We start from the raw sequence: 19,148 nt of genomic DNA on the forward strand, positions 1-19,148 counted from the left end.
AGTAACAGGATCTTCCATCTGTTGTTCACAGCAGGTTCATCAGACTGCATGGCTGCAAACATTTACTATCCCATTGACTGTGTTTGTTGCCACAACTGCGACATTACCTGCAGCAGAGATAATAATGAGTGGTGCAGGGCTAGTTTCATATTCTTTGTTTTGGTATGTACCTCCCACTTTTGTATTGTTTGATAATTTGATTCTCTGAGTTTGTGTGTACATCACTTCTTTGGGGTACGAAATGTAGTAACAGGAACTTTTCAATCTTTCCTTCACAGCAGGTTCATCAGATCGCATTGTTGCAAAATTTACTCTCCTCTCGACTGTGATTGTCGATGCAAATTAGGCATTATCTGCAGCAGTGATAATTATCAGTGATACAGAACTAAATAGATCTTCTTTCTTTCGGTATTTTAATTCTGCCTTTTTTATAGCTTGATAGTAAGATTCTCCAATTTTGTGTGTACGTCACCTATTTGGGGGATAATATGTAGTAACAGGGCCTTCCATCTGTTGTTCACAACAGGTTCATCAGATTGCATGGCTCCAGACATTTACTATCCCATTGACTGTGTTTGTTGCTGCAACTGAAACAATACCTGCAGTCCGCAGCTCATGGTCGTGCGGTAGCGTTCTCGCTTCCCACGCCCTGGTTCCCGGGTTCGATTCCCGGGGGGTCAGGGATTTTCTCTGTCTCGTGATGACTGGGTGTTGTGTGATGTCCTTAGGTTAGTTAGGTTTAAGTAGTTCTAAGTTCTAGGGGACTGATGACCATAGATGTTAAGTCCCATAGTGCTCAGAGCCAATACATTACCTGCAGCAGAGAGAATGAACAGTGCAGAACTAATGATATCATCTTTTTTTGGTATGTACCTCCCACTTGTTTATGGTTAGATAATTTGAATCTCTGAGCTTGTGTGTATGTGTCCTCTTTGGGGTATTAAATGTAATAACAAGACCTTCCTTCTGTTGTTCTCAGCAGGTTCATCAGTTTGCATGGTTGCAATCGAAGGAGTTTTGTTGCTGCAATTGACTCATTACCTGCAGTAGAGATAATTAGGAGCAGTTAAGAACTAACCACATCATCTTTCCTTTGGTATGTACAAGGGAGGACCCAAAAATAAATGGAATTTCTTTCCAGAAAGCATATACTTTACTGTTTTCAAATACAACCTTAATCTCCTTCAAAGTACTCTCCATTAGCATTAATACATTTGTCCAAATGTTCATTCCAGTGTTTGAAGCACCTTTTAAATTCATCCTCTTTGATACCTGATAGCACTTTTATGACATTGGGTTTTACATCTTCCACAAATCCCAAAACGCTTCCCTCTCAAGTCTCTTTTCATCCTCGGGAATAGGAAGAAAGCCGAGGGTGCTAAATTGGTGAATAGGGCACGTGGGTCAAGGTAGTTGTCTTCGTTGAAGCCAAAAACTGTCAAACGCTGAGAGCCGTGTGCATGGTAGCATTGTCATAATGCAGGAACCACATGCCACAATCCCACAAAGTGGGATGTTTTCACAACAAACTTCTGTGATGCCATTTCATAACCTCGAAATAGAATTGTTGGTTTACTGTCTGGTTTTCTGGGACAAATTCAGAGTGTATGATCCCTTTGATGTCAAAAAACAGATCAGCATCGTTTTCAAAGAAACCACACTTCTCACTGTATGGTGAGCATGGCAGAATGACTCAACAGTGCTCTTATTACAACCCTCTGGCGGCACAACCTGCTACTACAACTGCGCGATGTGCAGCATTACGATTCCAGTTACTTTTGGGTGCCCCCTCATACCTCCCAATTTGATCCTCTGAGATTGTGTGTGTGTGTCACCTATTTAGGGTACGAAATGTAGTAATGGGAAGTTTCCTCTCTTGTTCCCAGCAGGATCATCATATCACATGCTTGCAAACATTTACTCTCCCATCAACTGTGTTTGTTGCTGCAAATGAGTCGTTTCCTGCAGCAGAGATAATTAGGATCAGTGAATATCTAACTACATCTTCTTTCTTTCCGTATGTACCTCCCACTTTTTTATAGTTTGTTAACTGGATTCTCTGAGTTTGTGTGTACATCACCTATTTAGGGTATGAAATGCAGTAACAGGAACTTCCCTCTTTTGTTCTCAACAGGCTCATCAGATTGCATGCTGCCAAACATTTACTCTCCCATCGTCTGTATTTGTTGCTGAAAATGAGACTTTATGTGCATGAGAGATTATTATGAGTTGTGCAGAACTAAATACATCTTCTTTCTTTTGGAATGTACTTCTCTCCTTTCTTTTGTTTGATAGTATCATTCTTCAATTTTGTGTGTACGTCTTTGACCTTTTTTGTTGCTGCAAATGAGACTTTGCCTTTAGCAGAGATCATTATTAGTGGTGCAGGCCTAACTACATCTTTTTTCTTTTGGTAAGTACCTCCTACTTTATTGTAGTTCACAACTTGATTCTCTGAGTTTGTGTGTACATCACCTGTTTCGGGTATGAAATTTAGTTATGCGATCTTCCCTCTGTTTTCAGCAGGTTCATCAGATTGTACAGTTGCAAATATTTATTCTGCCATGATCTGTGTTTGTTGCTGCAAATCCAACATTACCCTCTGAAGAGATAATTACAAATGGTGCAGAAGTAGCTACTTCCTCTAACATTTTGTATGCATTTAACCCTTTTTATATAGTTTATAATTTGATTCTCTGAGTTTGTGTTTGTCACCTATTTGGGGTTGAAAACTAGGTCCTTCCTTCTGTTGCTCTCTGCTGCTTCACCAGTTTGCATGGTTCCTATCATTTACTCTCCCATTGACTGTGGTTGTTGGTGCAAATGAGACATTACCTGTAGCAGGAATAATGTTATCTCCCTAGACCTAAATTTCATTTCCTTCTCCTCTACTTTGTCCTTCACTTTTTTTGTCAGGCATACATGTAGATTCACAACAGCTTTCTATCTGCAACTGTGAAGTGTGTATCACATGTGTTTCAAATGAGAATATGTCTTATCAGTCCCCTAATCAACCAAACCCTTCTATTTATCTCTCTACTCTTCCACATGTTTCATCACACCCTGACCTTCTTCCACCAGTATCCGCACATCCTGTCACTCATCACATGACTCCCCACACCTTGTGCCTCTTCCACCTACCTCTTCACAACCTTAAACTTTTCCATCCGCATCCTCACAATCTATCCCTCTTCCACTTGCCTATCTATACTGCCTCCAAATACCACCTGCTTTGTCACTCCCACTCCCTCTTCCACCTGCGGGTCAGATCGTGTTAAATCAATCAATGGGTTGTTTCTTGACATCTCAGATTTAGATAATTTTGGTACATTTATAGTAGTAGTGTGTACATGAAAAATCTCAAATTAAAATTCGTTTGAACCTTTCATTTTGGAGTTATTAATTTTTAAAACTTCAAAAATAATGCTTTTTTTTTGCCTTTTGAAAAACTTAAATCACCGTACCTCAAAAACTATTTGACTTACAGACCTAAATTTGAACCACTTTATTCAGTTTCTTATGATATTCATAGCAATGTTGAATTTTTCTAGCATGTGCATTGTTTGTTAATGTGTGTGCCTAATTTCATGAAGGTACTCCAGTGGGCATTTATGAAAATAAATTTTATTGTACTAGTATGCATGACACCCAGTGCATAATCTGTAGGGCTTTGCACATGTTACTAAGTTGTAATATGTTAAAAATCAAATATTACAGTCAGATCACAATTTATCATTTAGTGACACAGAATTTATTACATTATCACAATTATACACTTGAATATGTATTCACATTTGGCTTTTCCATTTTAACTGTGAAGATATTTTATCATACATCATAATAACACATGCCCACTTAAGAGAATATGAATAGTTTACTTAATTATATATTCATTTCACAAAAACATTAATATTAATCAGTATTATTAATTACACAATGATGTACCTGTTATTATTTAACAATGCATATTTGAGTGCCATGCAAAGAGAATTTGTTCACTCATTTTCAACAAGAAAGATGTCATGGTGATCAACTAACAATCTTATTAGAGTCAACACAATTTTCTTTCAAATGATATAACCCAGTACTCCCAAGAAATAATGACAGAATACCAATGTAAAAACATGTTGTTTTCCAAAATAATATGAGGCTTTTCACAGCTCTTATGATAGTCTGTATGTTCTTCTAGTGGCAGTTGCACATTTAATTTAAGAAGTATGAAGTTTATTTTTGCAGTGGAAGTCCTATTTTACATTTTCGTGTAGTCCAGACTTAAAATACGCAAAACTGACGAAAATGGAGAAATGAGGAAAGTGTTAAAACCCCCAAAATATGAGCAAAAAGACATGTAACTGGCATATATGATTAAAAGTGGAAATCCTGTCGAATACTTTGTACAAGTTCTGTCAAAGTGATGGCAGTGAAGTATACAATACAATGTTTGTACATTAATTTGTGGTAATGAATTTCATCAGTTCTCAAAAAATTACAGATATGTAACAGAAAATAAAAGCTCATAAAAAAATTGAAACTGCTTTCTGGGTACAAGGTAATCGAGCTGTTTTCTGACATGCTAGGACCGCAAATTATGTGTTCAAATCACGTGTTTTTGGTAGATCTTCCTTTGTACTTAACCTAAAAAAAGCAAAAATTGATGACCATGTTGAATTAAACCATAAACATCACAGCAGCTAAGTAGTTAAACCACTAGCATAAATGCAGACACCTGCTTAATGACATACTTCATCACCATTGTTATTATTGTTTAATGCTTTTCTTGTGAGCTGCACTTCATTTACTCACCACCATTAAAGTGTTATTTTAGGCTTGATGAGAGAAATGTGAAAAAAACAAGTTTACTTCCCCAAGTGACGTTACAAGCTTACTAGAAGTTGGCTCAGTGAACTTCTGTACAATGTGTGAAATGCAAATTTTGAAGAATGCTCAGGTGTACAGTTTTGCTTCATGGCCTTTATCACTGCTGCTAATCTTTATGATCTAGAGAATAAGATGTGTGCAGCATGAAGTATATACAGAAGTATGTGATGTGTGCAGCACAAAGTATATACAGAAGTAGTCTATGTAGTTGTTGCAACTGTATCACGTTAGTCTTTAACACAAAAGTCTTTAAAATGTGCTATTGCAACACCCTTGTTCTGTTTCTGTATGACATCTCTGTCAAGCACATCATCTACACAAAAATTATATTTTCAGGACTGGGTGTTGAGTTGTCCTAATCATCATCATTTCATCCCCATTGACATGCAAGTCGCCGAAATGGCGTCAAATCGAAAGACTTGCACCTGACGAACGGTCTACCCAACGGGAGACCCTAGCCATATGACATTTACATTTTTAGCACTTCACAAAATGCTTTCACCCCTACCTGCACTCCCATCACTGAAGGGCCATTCCCACTCTCCACACATCCATTAGGCAAACTCATCATTATGTGTGTTAGTGTTGTGTGGTGGTGGCGATGGCTGTTGGGTAACTTCACAAGTCACCAGCCAATAAGACTTCACTAGCTGGAAATGGGCGATGTTTCCTCAATTATGCCTGAGCATATTCTTTGAGACTCAGTGTCTGAATTCAAAAGGCTGACAGTTGCTATCATTGCTGAATACAGTTCATTGGAAATATAAGCAAAAAGATGAGACTTGAGTTATAAGTGGCACAAGGAAAGGTGATGGCTGGGCCCCTTCATCATGTATTGACTTAGACCAGAACACTTTGCATCAAGGCTGTCTTATTTTTCCATAACCGCTGCAACCTAGCAGTAGTTGTATCATAATTGCATGGTGAAGCTAAATGTTGCAAGTTGTGTTGGCACACGAATCGTGGAATACATCAGCATTTCCTCTTTCACATCTCCCCTCTCCACTATAGCCTAAAATATTCCTTTAACTCCACCACCACCCATGGTGTGAACCATCTGTCTTTCGAGCAAGATGTTGAGTGAGAACTTAGAATCGAGGTAAACCTTACTAGGAAGAAATATAAAATCAAGGAATTTTTAGCATTGATCTTATGGGTTTTTCACAGGGGCTATGAATTTATGGTGTAGAATCATGAAAAAGAAAGAGCTAGTCCACAACAATACATAAATAAAATCTTTACTTCCCCTTTTTCATGTCTTGATATACACAAGCCATCACCAATTTGCTGTCATAGATGCACAAGCAATAAGTCCGGTAATTTTTTAAAAAAAATATGCTCTACCTGGACCCACTTGAATTTTATGAATATCAAGTTCCGTAAAATCAGAAACAGTTTTTACTTACCTTTGACACTGCTCATATGAATAAATGCATGATACTTCTGAGTCATTGTGACTGCTATGGCTTATACAATCTTTTTCAAAGCTCTTTTTTATGCTGTGTGCTCATCATTTGTCACATATAAGTGATTGATGGCATATTTATACTTTATGCCACTCAAACAACTGATTAATATTTATGTTCAGATAAACACTTTGACTTTTATTTTATGTGCATTTATTAAGGCACTGGTTTCATCCTATATGAAAATTCTCATGTAACATAGTGGAACAAATGTGCCCGTGTCACGATTTAAAATGCTTGATATCTCAATAAAATGCTGAACTGCACATGTTGGAATACAAAAAGTATAATATTCCACTTTATTGGCTGTGCTTGGTATTTGTCGTAATCCACCATGTGCCTTTCAACACTTTACTGAGTGATTAAGCATTTTAAATCATGACACTCGCACTTATCTTCCACTTTACCCCTGAGCATGTGCTTAATGAGTTATACATGTACACAGCAATCTGGAACTCTTTCTCTCACCAGTGCTTCTCTATTTTTCTCTCAACAGTTTGTCTCTACTGAAATGAATTGCTGTCAATAGAAGAACTACAACTACTGTAAATTAAAAGTTACTGAAAATCGTAAGTAAATATTATCCCTTACATTATTTATGTTAATTGTGAAATAGTGCAGTTTAGTACAATTTTAAAGCAAACTTCACTTAGATAGTACTCAAAAATTTCATTTTACCAATAGTTTTATGAACCAGCTTGCAAACCAAGTGCAGTTGGGTTACAGTTAGCAATACAAACAGCAATAAAGTAAAATTTATTTTCATATGTCCCCTCTGGAATACCACCATGAAATTGGCACATACATTAACAAATAGTGTACTATTAATACACTTTTTTCAAAACAAAAAGTAATTCCAATTTTGAAATTTTCATAACTTGAAAAAGTTTTGGTTTGGGAAAATTAGCATTTCACTGAATTTGGTCAAGCAGCACATATTTTAAAGCCCACAATAAACTGAATAAAAAGGTATAAATTTCAGGTCTATACATCAAGTACTTTTTGAGATACAGCCATTTTGAAGTTTTGAAACATAGCAAATTTCACAATTTTGGAAACCTTAAAAATTAGCAAGTGAAAAAAGAAACGTCCAAAAAAAAAATTAATATTGAATTTTATCTTATTTTGAAGGGTAGAATAACAGGACCAAAACTTACCGAACTATAAATTATAAATGTTCATTTTTTTTCAATGTTTGACTTCATATGGAATGACTCCTGCCTAAACACATCATCATTTTTCACCTGCCCAGCACCTCACTCTATTCTCTTCCTCCTCCTCCTCCAGCACATCTCTTCCTCCTCCTTTCTCAGTCTACATCCTCCTTTCATCTCTCTCTGTCCATCGCCCCTTCCCCCTCTGTCCATCTCCTCCTCCTCCCCTCTCTCTGTCCATCTCCTATATCACCTTGTTTTCACTACCACCCTAATGTGAGGTGTGAGGTAGTGGTCCTTACCACCACAGTATGTCTTTTCAGATAGTGAGTGATACATGTACCAAGTAATTTCATTGGTCTTCCCTGTTACAATCCATGCAAGGTTGTGGAAAGCTTTATCTAAATCAACAAATGACATAAACATAGGTTTGCCCCTTTCTGTCTATCTTCTCGGGATAAGTTACAGGATCAGTACTACCATGAGTGTTCTAATATTTCACAGGAACATAACATTGTGTCCAAGTTCATTTCAATAACCTCTACTTTCTATATATTCCTTCCACCTTCCAGCCTTCCCTGCTTTACTTAGTTCTGGCTTGCATCTGAGTTCTTGATATTCATACAGCTCCTTCTCTTTGCCCCATTTATTTTTTAATTTAATTTTCATATACATTGCATCTGTCTTTTACAAGCATGCTTCTACAGCTTTGCATTTTTCCTGTAACACTCTCTATCAGCCTCAATTTTTACACATCTGCATTTCTTTTTGGCTATTTCGTTTGCTACATTTTTATATTTTCTCCTCTTCCTATTTAAATTCAACAACTCTTGTATTACCCAAAGATTTCAATTGTGCCTTTTTCCAAATTTGATCCTCTACTGCATTCAATGCCATATTTCATCTGTCAAAGCTACTGATTCATGTTGTAGTGTATTTCTTTTCCCTGTTTCAGTCAGTGATTGTGTATCAATGCCTTTGAGATTTGTATCTTAACTTACCCAGGTCCTATATCCTTAATTTCCTAACTTTTGCACAATCTGATTGTAATCTGCAGCTCACAACCAGTAAATTATGGTTGGTCTGCATCTGCACGTGGAAATGTCTTACACATTAAAATCTGGTATCAGAAACACTGTCTTACCATTATCGTAATGCATCTGAAACCACCTGGTGTCTCCAGGTGTATTGCACATACATAACACTTTTTCATGATTTTTAAAGCAAGTGTCAGCAATGATTAACTTATGCTCGATGCCAGTTTCTACCAGATGGCTTCTCATTTTATTCCTTACCACATGTTGTCCTACAATTTTCCCTTCTCTTCTTTTTGCTACTACAGAATTCAAGTTCCTCATCATAATTAAATTTTTGCCTCCCTTAACTATATAAGTGATTTCTTTTGTATGACCAACTGTACTTCACTGATAGTTTCAATAACTAACACTTCCAGAGTGGTTAAAATATGTGATTTTGGTATAACAAACACTGAGGAGCAATTGATAGACATTTTCAATTGCAGTTTTAAGTAAACACCTACCACATAAAAGGTAATGTACTGCTATAATAGTAAACTGAGTTTTTGCATGGAAAATTACAATATTAAAAGCTGTTATAAGAGTCATCTCCACCATGAACCATGGACCTTGCCGTTGGTGGGAAGGCTTGCGTGCCTCCGCGATACAGATAGCCATGCCGTAGGTGCAACCACAATGGAGGTGTATCTGTTGAGAGGCCAGACAAACGTGTGGTTCCTGAAGAGGGGCAGCAGCCTATTCAGTAGTTGCAGGGGCAACAGTCTGGATGATTGACTGATCTGGCTTTGTGACACTAACCAAAACAGCCTGGCTGTGCTGGTACTGCGAACGGCTGAAAGCAAGGGGAAACTACAGCCATAATTTTTCCCGAGGGCATGCAGCTTCACTGTATGGTTAAATGATGATGGAATCCTCCTGGGTAAAATTTGCCCGAGGTAAAATAGTCCCCCATTCAGATCTCCGGGTGGGGACTACTCAAGAGGACGTCGTTACCAGGAGAAAGAAAACTAGCGTTCTACGGATCGGAGCGTGGAATGTCACATCCCTTAATTGGGCAGGTAGGTTAGAAAATATAAAAAGGGAAATGGATAGGTTAAAGATAGATATAGTGGGAAGTTTGGTGGCAGGAGGAACAAGGTAATAAATACAAAATGCAGGAGTAGGTTTAATAATGAACAAAAAAATAGGAGTATGGGTAAGCTACTACAAACAGCATAGTGAATGCATAATTGTGGCCAAGATAGACACAAAGCCCATGCCTACTACAGTAGCACAAGTTTATATGCCAACTAGCTGCTCAGATGACAAAGAAATTGAAGAAATGTATGATAAAATAAAAGAAATTTTTCAGATAATGAAGGGAGACGAAAATTTAATAGTCATGGGTGACTGGAATTTGGTAGTAGGAAAAGGGAGAGAAGGAAATGTAGTAAGTGGATATGGATTGGGGGTAAGAAATGAAAGAGGAAGCCGCCTGGTAGAATTTTGCACAGAGCACAACTTAATCATAGCTAACACTTGGTTCAAGAATCATAAAAGATGGTTGTATACATGGAAGAAGCCTGGAGATACTGACAGGTTTCAGATATATTATATAATGGTAAGACAGAGATTTAGCAACCAGGTTTTAAATTGTAAGACATTTCCAGGGGCAGATGTGGACTCTGACCATAATCTATTGGTTATGAACTGTAGATTAAAACTGAATAAACTGCAAAAAGGTGGGAATTTGAGGAGATGGGACCTGGATAAACTGACTAAACCAGAGGTTGTACAGAGTTTCAGAGAGAGCACTAGGGAACAATTAACAGGAATGGGGGAATACAGTAGAAGAATGGGTAGCTTTGAGGGATGTAGTAGTGAAGGCAGCAGAGGATCAAGTAGGTAAAAAGATGAGGGCTAGTAGAAGAAATATTGAATTAATTTATGAAAGGAGAAAATATAAAAATGCAGTAAATGAAGCAGGCAAAAAGGAATACAAATGTCTCAAAAATGAGATTGACAGGAAGTGCAAAATGGCTAAGCAGGCATGGCTAGAGGACAAATGTAAGGATGTAGAGGCTTATCTCACTAGGGGTAAGATAGATACTGCCTACAGTAAAAACAGAGACCTTTGGAGAAAAGAGAGCCATCTGTATGAATATCAAGAGCTCAGTTGGAAACCCAGTTCTAAGCAAAGAAGGGAAAGCAGAAAGGTGGAAGGAGTATATGGAGAGGGTCTATACAAGGGCAATGTACTTGAGGACAATATTATGGAAATGGAAGAGGATGTAGGTGAAGATGAAATGGGAGATATGATACTGTGTGAAGAGCTTGACAGAGCACTGAAAGAGCTGAGTTGAAACAAGGCCCCGGGTGTAGACAACATTCCATTAGAACTACTGGCAGCCTTGGGAGAGCCAGTCCTGACAAAACTCAACCATCTGATGAAAAAGATGAATGAAACAGGCGAAATACCCTCAGACTTCAAGAAGAATGTAATAATTCCAATACCAAAGAAAACAGGTGTTGACAGATGTGAAAATTACCAAACTATCAGATTAATAAGGCACAGCTGCAAAATACTAACCCGAATTCTTTACAGACGAATGGAAAAACTAGTAGAAGCTGACTTTGGGGAAGATCAGTTTGGATTCCATAGAAGTATTTGAACACGCGAGGCAATACTGACCCTATGACTTATCTTAAAAGCTAGATTAAGGAAAGGCAAACCTATGTTTCTATCATTTGTAGACTTAGAAAAATGGATCTGAGCACTATGGGACTCAACTTCTGAGGTCATCAGTCCCCTAGAACTTAGAACTACTTAAAACTAACTAACCTAAGGACATCACACACATCCATGCCTGAGGCAGGATTCAAACCTGCGACCGTAGTGGTCGCACGAACCCTGACTGTAGCGCTTAGAACCGCTCGGCCACCCTGGCCGGCATAGACTTCGAGAAAGCTTTTGACAATGTTGACTAGAATACTCTCTTTCAAATTCTGAAGGTGGCAGGGGTCAAATACAGGGAGTGAAGGGCTATTTACAATTTGTACCGAAAACGGATGGCAGTTATAAGAGTCAAGGGACATGAAAGAGAAGCAGTGGTTGGGAAAGGAGTGAGACAGGGTTGTAGCCTCTCCCCTGTGTTATTTAGTCTGTACATTGAGCAAGCAGTGATGAAAACAAAAGAAAAATTCGTAGTAGGTATTAAAATCCATGGAGAAGAAATAAAAACTTTGAGGTTCGCCGATGACATTGTAATTCCGTCAGAGACAGCAAAAGACTAGGAAGAGCAGTTAAACGGAATGGATACTGTCTTGAGGGGAGGATATAAGATGAACATCAACAAAAGCAAAATGAGGATAATGGAATGTAGTCGAATTAAGTCAGGTGATGCTGAGGGAATTAGATTAGGAAATGAGTCACTTAAAGTAGTAAAGGAGTTTTGCTATTTGGGGAGCAAAATAACTGATAACGGCGTCTGGAAGTCATTTCTGAAAGTATTTGTATGGAGTGTAGCCATGTATGGAAGTGAAACATGGACAATAAATAGTTTAGACAAGAAGAGAATAGAAGCTTTTGAAATGTGGTGCTACAGAAGAATGCTGAAGATTAGATGGGTATATCACATAACTAATGAGGAGGTACTGAATAGAATTGGGGAGAAGAGGAGTTTGTGGCACAACTCGATTAGAAGAAGGGATCGGTTGGTAGGACATGTTCTGAGGCATCAAGGGATCACCAATTTAGTATTGGAGGGCAGGGTGGAGGGTAAAAATTGTAGAGGAGACCAAGAGATGAATATACCAAGCAGATTCAGAAGGATGTATGTTGCAGTAGGTACTGGAAGATGAAGAAGCTGGCACAAGATAGAGTAGCATGGAGAGCTGCATCAAACCAGTCTCAGGACTGAAGACCACAATAACAATGACAACAATGACATGAGAGTCATAACTAGTCATCCTTATGGAGTAACCACATAATGAGAGATGAAACAATTCTAAATAGCAGTCATCAAATTTGTTGATGGTGAAAGAAGTAGACATGAAAAATGAAATATTTGAAAGAATGTAACTGATATGTGTTCACGCAACTTCATCTTTCTTTTGTATAATTTCATGGTATAGTTAATCACATGTGCTGCCATTTTTGCAGCAATCATTAACATACAACCTCTGGACAACATGTAGAATTTAAAACTACCACAGCAGCATATTAAAAACTGTCATTTATCTTCATCTGAGGTGCCAGCTGCTAGATTCATTCCATAGGTTTCCCATCCATAGGTCTGTATGGCATTGGTTACCATTAGTGACAGCCACTCCATATGGGAATTCCAGTACCACATGCAAATTTGATGCCATGGAAAATGCTTTTCCTCTGCCTCTGCTGCTTTCTGCCCTGCAGAGGGAACTGATATATGGGTTGTTAACCCTGAGTTATTATCAGTATTTTTGACTATCACAACTGCTATCGTGGGGTCATTACTGATCCGAAAAATTATTAGTATCTCCATTTACTTTGATTCAGTTTTGATTATAATTGTTTTATACACATTCATTTAAACTTGTTAACAACTGGTTTAATCTAAACATGAGGTGTAAGGAAGCCAGAAACTCATACAAAACATGCTTATTTTAATCTCTACATTTTTCAATTCTCAATGCAAATGTAATTTTAAAGTAACAAATTTTTCATTTAGTAGTAGCTCTTCCTTTTTGCTTCTTGTGCCTAGTTGATTGAGGTCCAGATTAATCTCTGAAAGGGGAAATGTAAATCTGAATTCATAGTAAAGAAATAACACGCTTAACAAAAATTTTGATTTCTAAAATATTGTTGTTCATAATGAAGTTACTCTTTGTTGCATTGTATACATAATGTCTTCTGCTGAGAGTGGTTTCGGCAGACATACTGTAGTTGTTGTATCTTGAACAAATGACTAACACTTTTTTGTCATGATTTCTTTGCAAGAGTTACATCTTTCACACTTTTTAGGCCCACATGAGCTTGATGGTTGGAACTGCTCTTCCAAATGAAATGCTGAATTAATTAATGTTTTCACACTTGTTGGTAGAGTTGGTACAGTAGCATATTGTTTCATGTTCTTTTCTGTTAGAGTTGTTGAGAGTTCTTTCATAAACTGAAAATGTGACATCTTTGTAATATGATTTGACTACTGTCATGTTACGAAACTGTTAATAGTATCAGTATTCATTACAGCACACTGTACGGCTAGGGACCACCTTTTACATCTTTTTCTGCATTTATAGAGAGCACTCTTCTGATCAAGAGCATCCATGTTCCCCTTTGTAGAATTGTAAAATGGTATAATATAAGGTTCACCACTCTGCTGACCAATGTGTTCATCATGATGCATTGGTCATAGCCTGACTACTGATTTATTTTTCTTGGGAGCATTTTGTTAAACTGTTTGTGAAACCAAATTTTGTATGTCCCACTTCTTATGATTTATGGGGCAAGAATTCTGCCGGAATTTCACATTTCTGTTTCCAAAGTTTACCAATGTATGTCGGGCCAATCTTTTGTAATTCATTAGCCATTTCTACAGAGGTGAACCAGTTATCTCCACTTAAATTTCTGTTTGTCTTAGCAATAGGTTGAACCAGCTTCAGAAAAGATTGTTCTGGGATGCTTAGTTTTGATGGATTTCATGTTGTCGCCTTCCATGAATAAATAAAAGCATTTAGCACAACACAAACTCAGAATTTTTAACCCAATTTTTTGGGGTTTGTTTTATAGATACTCTAAAAGAACAGCATCCACAAAATCCTACTATCATTTCATCAACTGTTGCAAATTGTGAACACCTATAATTTACTGTGGAGTTAGAACTTGTTAAACAATTCAGGAATAGCTGCCAGCTTGTCACCTGATTGTTTTCTCTGCTCCCTTGTTGTTTGGTTGTCAAATCTGATAACAGACAGAAGAAAAAGAAACTGTTCCTTGGACATTGTTGCTCTAACTATTGGTCTTCCTGTTAGTTCTGTAGCAGAAAGTGATTCTTCATTCTCATGATCAGACTTACAAGCACCTGTGAGATAAATCAGTCTGAAAAAAGCTCGCATTTCTTCTAGAGACACACAATTAACATCAGTCACAGACACACCATAATTTACACTCACTTCAGAAATTAGTGCATTTGTGTGATCTGCTATAGTGTTCAGCATATCATCTGTAATAAGCAGAGACCACGCTTAAAATGGCACAGAAGGCTTACATTGCTGAGCAGGTCCAATCAACCCCGGTAAGTGAACAATAATATTAGTTTTTCTAAGTCTAGAACAACTGGGTGGGTTTCGTGACCATTTGAGCCTGTTTTTCCCTTAGTAGTAACTAAAATAATCATTTTCAGAGATTTCTTTTTCTGAGACATCCAAATCAGAAATTGTTGTTTGTATTGTGGGTGCTGTGTTCACTTTCACAATCACTTATATTGAAATCATGTTCCGGGCTTCATTCTCCTTCTGCAGATTCATTTTCTATGTTATCTAAATAGTCCATAACCTCTACAGCCATCGTAACAAGTCTGTCAATGTGAATGGATTCACTACTCATTGTCAGGTCAGACACACAACTCAGAAAACACAATGGAATATTCAGAAATAATGTGCACGTAAGTACTATCCTGGGGTCCTCAGTGACCCTAAAATCCAATTACTCTGTAAAAATCTATGCCACAACTTGCACTAATGCATTTCCTTGATGACAATTGGCTTCTAAGAGACTACATACAATCTTTGGAGCAGGAGTGGTGTCATTACAGAGATAAATAAGATTATGTTTATGCTGGGGTCAAAAATGACTCCATGATAGTAACTGGTGGTTGAAGAATATACATACATTACATTAAAATTCTGCTTACTACATGTTGTCTTCTTTGTTTTAAAGCCTCTTTTTCCTGCAGTCACTATGTTACTAATTACATGTCTTTTGTAACTCTAACAAAAGTCTTATTAAGGCCAAACAGGTTTCATTTTATCCTAAAGCATCTTCAGTGGTTACTGTAACAATATGGATTATCTTATAATTTTGTTTGCTGGGAGCATGAACAGATCTCATGCTTCTGCTTACTGCTATTAACGGTATTAAATTATAATTGTTACTAATGGTTTTTAATTTCTTATGTCATCCTTCACGCTCTTCTGAACACATGTGGTAAATTTTAACACATACAAATTTGACTGACACTAAATTCATTCACATTTTTTTGTTTCATTCACATTGTTTTGATATTGTAGGATACATTCACCTTTTGTTTTGTTTTAGTGGTAGAAGGTTACTGCTCTTTGTTTTAGACAGAGCTTTCTCTCTCTCTCTCTCTCTCTCTCTCTCTCTCTCTCTCTCTCTCTCTCTCTCACACACACACACACACACACACACACACACACACACACACACACACACACACACACACAAATACCAGTTGAAAGATATAAACAAACACAGAGAAGTGGCAGATGCTCCTGTTTCCCTTTTTTTTTAAAAAAAAAGTGTATACTGCAGTGACCAAAACAAAATACACAAAATGGTGACACGGCAGTGTACCTTAATAAAAAAAGAAATGTGAATATGATTAGTGTTTGTCAAAGTGCTGTGTACTAAAATCTACCAAATCCGTGTAGAAGAATGTAATGATTGACATAAGAAACAAAAAAAAAACAAGATTGACAATTATAATTCAATAATTCTTATAGTAATAAGTGAAAGCAAAACTATTCATGATCCTAGCAAGCAAAATTATAAGGAAAGCCATATTGCTACAGTGATCACAGACAATGCTTCCGAATAAAGTGAAATGTTTTTGGGCGTCATAAGACTTTTATTACAGTGGCTAAGACAGTATAACCTATATAGCTCCTCTTTACTGTTTCTTCTTTGCAACCATCCCACCTGTCCCAGTAAATTCATAAAGCAAGTTTTGGTAGTAACAGTTGCAGCGCAATGAGTAGTCCAATTCTACCAAACCTGGGCATAGGGAAACTACTCTGGAGGTAAGAAATTTCTTATCTGAGAGTAGAGGAGACTCGTCACAAGAGTTAAAAGCTGGATTACATCCTAGTGAGACATCAATTCTGAAATCAAGCATGAAAATATAGAATGTGCTTACCAAAACTAGACAAAAATGTCCAGTAAACATGGGCTCTAAAATGCACTACAAGCATTTGTTCATCTTTGCTACTGTGAAAAACATCTCTACCACTGCAAGCTCTTTTCTATTATGAACAACCTACAAAACACTATAAACAAAAGAGTACATAGATTCAAAATTACTCTCTTACTGTGTAACAGCAGAGCTTGTAACATAACCTACTTGTTACTATGAGAGACTTGCACTTGCAAACTTCAGTAAATATGATGCTCAATATGGCATCCATTCATAGTAAGGAAATCTTCTATCCAATTATTTGTTAACCATACACACTCTGAAAAATCTGAGATTAGCCAAAATACATTGTCAGACATTGAAAGTGCATTTCTGTAGTTATAGCACATCATTAATGGGGTTTTCATACACAAAAGATTTCAAGTGAGTAGACACTCAAAAATCCAAAGGCATTAAGACTGGGAGAATGACTTGTCCTACGTACCAGACCTCCCTGACCACTCTATTCATTAAATGTTTCTGTGAGGTGTTCTTGGACATTTTGGAGAAAATCCACTGAGGTCCATCATGCATGAGGCATATCTCCAGCTGTTATTGGGATGGTACCTCCTCTACCAGGACAGACACACCTTTTAATAAAAACTGAAGGTACCTTGCACCAGTCAACCTGTTTGATAGTACATAATGTTGTATTAGGCTACTACCAATAATTTCTGTCTACACAATAGTTCAGAATCAGAATTGATGCCTTCCTCAACTGCACATGGATTTGCATCATCCCATGCCTGATGCTTATGAAAATTGACAATCCCACCTCATATGAAACCAATATTGTCTGTTAATATTACCTTTCTCATCAAATTTGGATTGTCACCACACACTGGCAACAGTCACTGGCAGAACTGCATTCTGGCAGGCTGATGTGGTTGATGGGCCTGGACACATTGTACATGATATGGGTATACTGACTGTTCATGTAGGATTGCCCAGACTAGAGAATGAATAACCCTGATAGGTGCTGAAAGTTTATGTACGCTAGTACCAGGATTTTATGCCATTCACTGCAATATTCTGTCCATAACAGGAATACAGATGGTGTGAAGTCTGCCATGATCCATCATTGTCGGAGTTACAGAGCCAGAGTCAGTCAGTTGCAGGAAAAGATGGCTGAATAACTGTGCAGATAATACCCTGCATTCTACATGTTTTTCAAAATACAGGACACACAAGTGATGGTTGCTTCTGTTTGACACACCATATCAGAAGATAATGTCTGCCATTTCCCATGTGGGATAAGAGGCTTCCACAATGCTGGTAAGTGAAACAATTAAACTACAAAGTAAAAGCACTTCATAAACTTATCATAATACAAACTGATTACATTACAATAAATGTATGCATTGACTTACCTAAAACTGTGAATGCAATTTATAGATCTAAGATGGCACCTACTGTGCAAACAGCATTCAGTATGGCACACCAGTTCAAAAGTGTTCTTTTATAGTGCTGATGTTGTGAAGCTCTACAAATCACATGTTGAATGTTTCTGAGAGACATGCTACACTTCCTTACTTTACAATCTTAGCTCTGTCCCTTTATAAATAATGGTAAGCATGCAGCAATCCCTCCTCCAGCAGGAGCTCAGCCACCCCTAGTAGAGGCATCTGAGTAGATCAGCATCCCAGCATTGTGAGCTCATCTGCACTCATGTAATGGCCATGCTGCAGCATACCGATACATTAGACCAAGTTGGGCAAACATCACTGCTTTGTCTCCAATGCAGTGCTCAAGAAAATCCAGAGCACAACTGATCTCAACAAAAAGATCAGTGTCTTACTAATGAGAAAGTATGTATCCTCAAAAAAAAAAAAAAAAAAAAAAAAAAGGAAACAGGATGACTCACAGATCAAATGAGATTGGACAGTACCAAAGATGTAATGACCTTACAAGTATTCAGTGTACTAGAAGAAACTGGTGGGAAATACAAAATATTCTTCAAAAGCACCGTGAAAAAATTAGGCACAAAAGTCTCATAATTTCCTATTGACAGTAACCACAGAGTACATCACAGGATACCAGATTCCAAAAATCCAGGACCTTCTTAACATAATTCATGTGCTATAGGAGATTCTCAGAAATCTTTTGGGGAAACAAAGAAATTAGAAAAACCAGGAGTGACCATACGTGAACATCTTTCACCTGAAAGAGTGAAAGTACTGATCAGTGTGATCATGCAGCCCTGTGGGATTTGCATACAGGATTGCCTCTCTGCGATAGATATGGCTGGTCTTCAAACCCAGACATATTTTAGATTTCACTAATTTTAAGAAAGATAGTACACCATATTTTACATTAGAATCTCTGTTTTTTAACATTTTAGATGTGCATCACAGTTTTACCATCGTTTACACTGATGGCTCCAAACAGGAGAATTTAATTGACTGTTCTGTAGTGTTCCCTGATCATGTTACTTGGATTCACGTCCCTGATGAATATACCATT

Source organism: Schistocerca cancellata, chromosome 3, assembly GCF_023864275.1.
Source record: "Schistocerca cancellata isolate TAMUIC-IGC-003103 chromosome 3, iqSchCanc2.1, whole genome shotgun sequence".
Classification (NCBI taxonomy): Eukaryota; Metazoa; Arthropoda; class Insecta; order Orthoptera; family Acrididae; genus Schistocerca; species Schistocerca cancellata.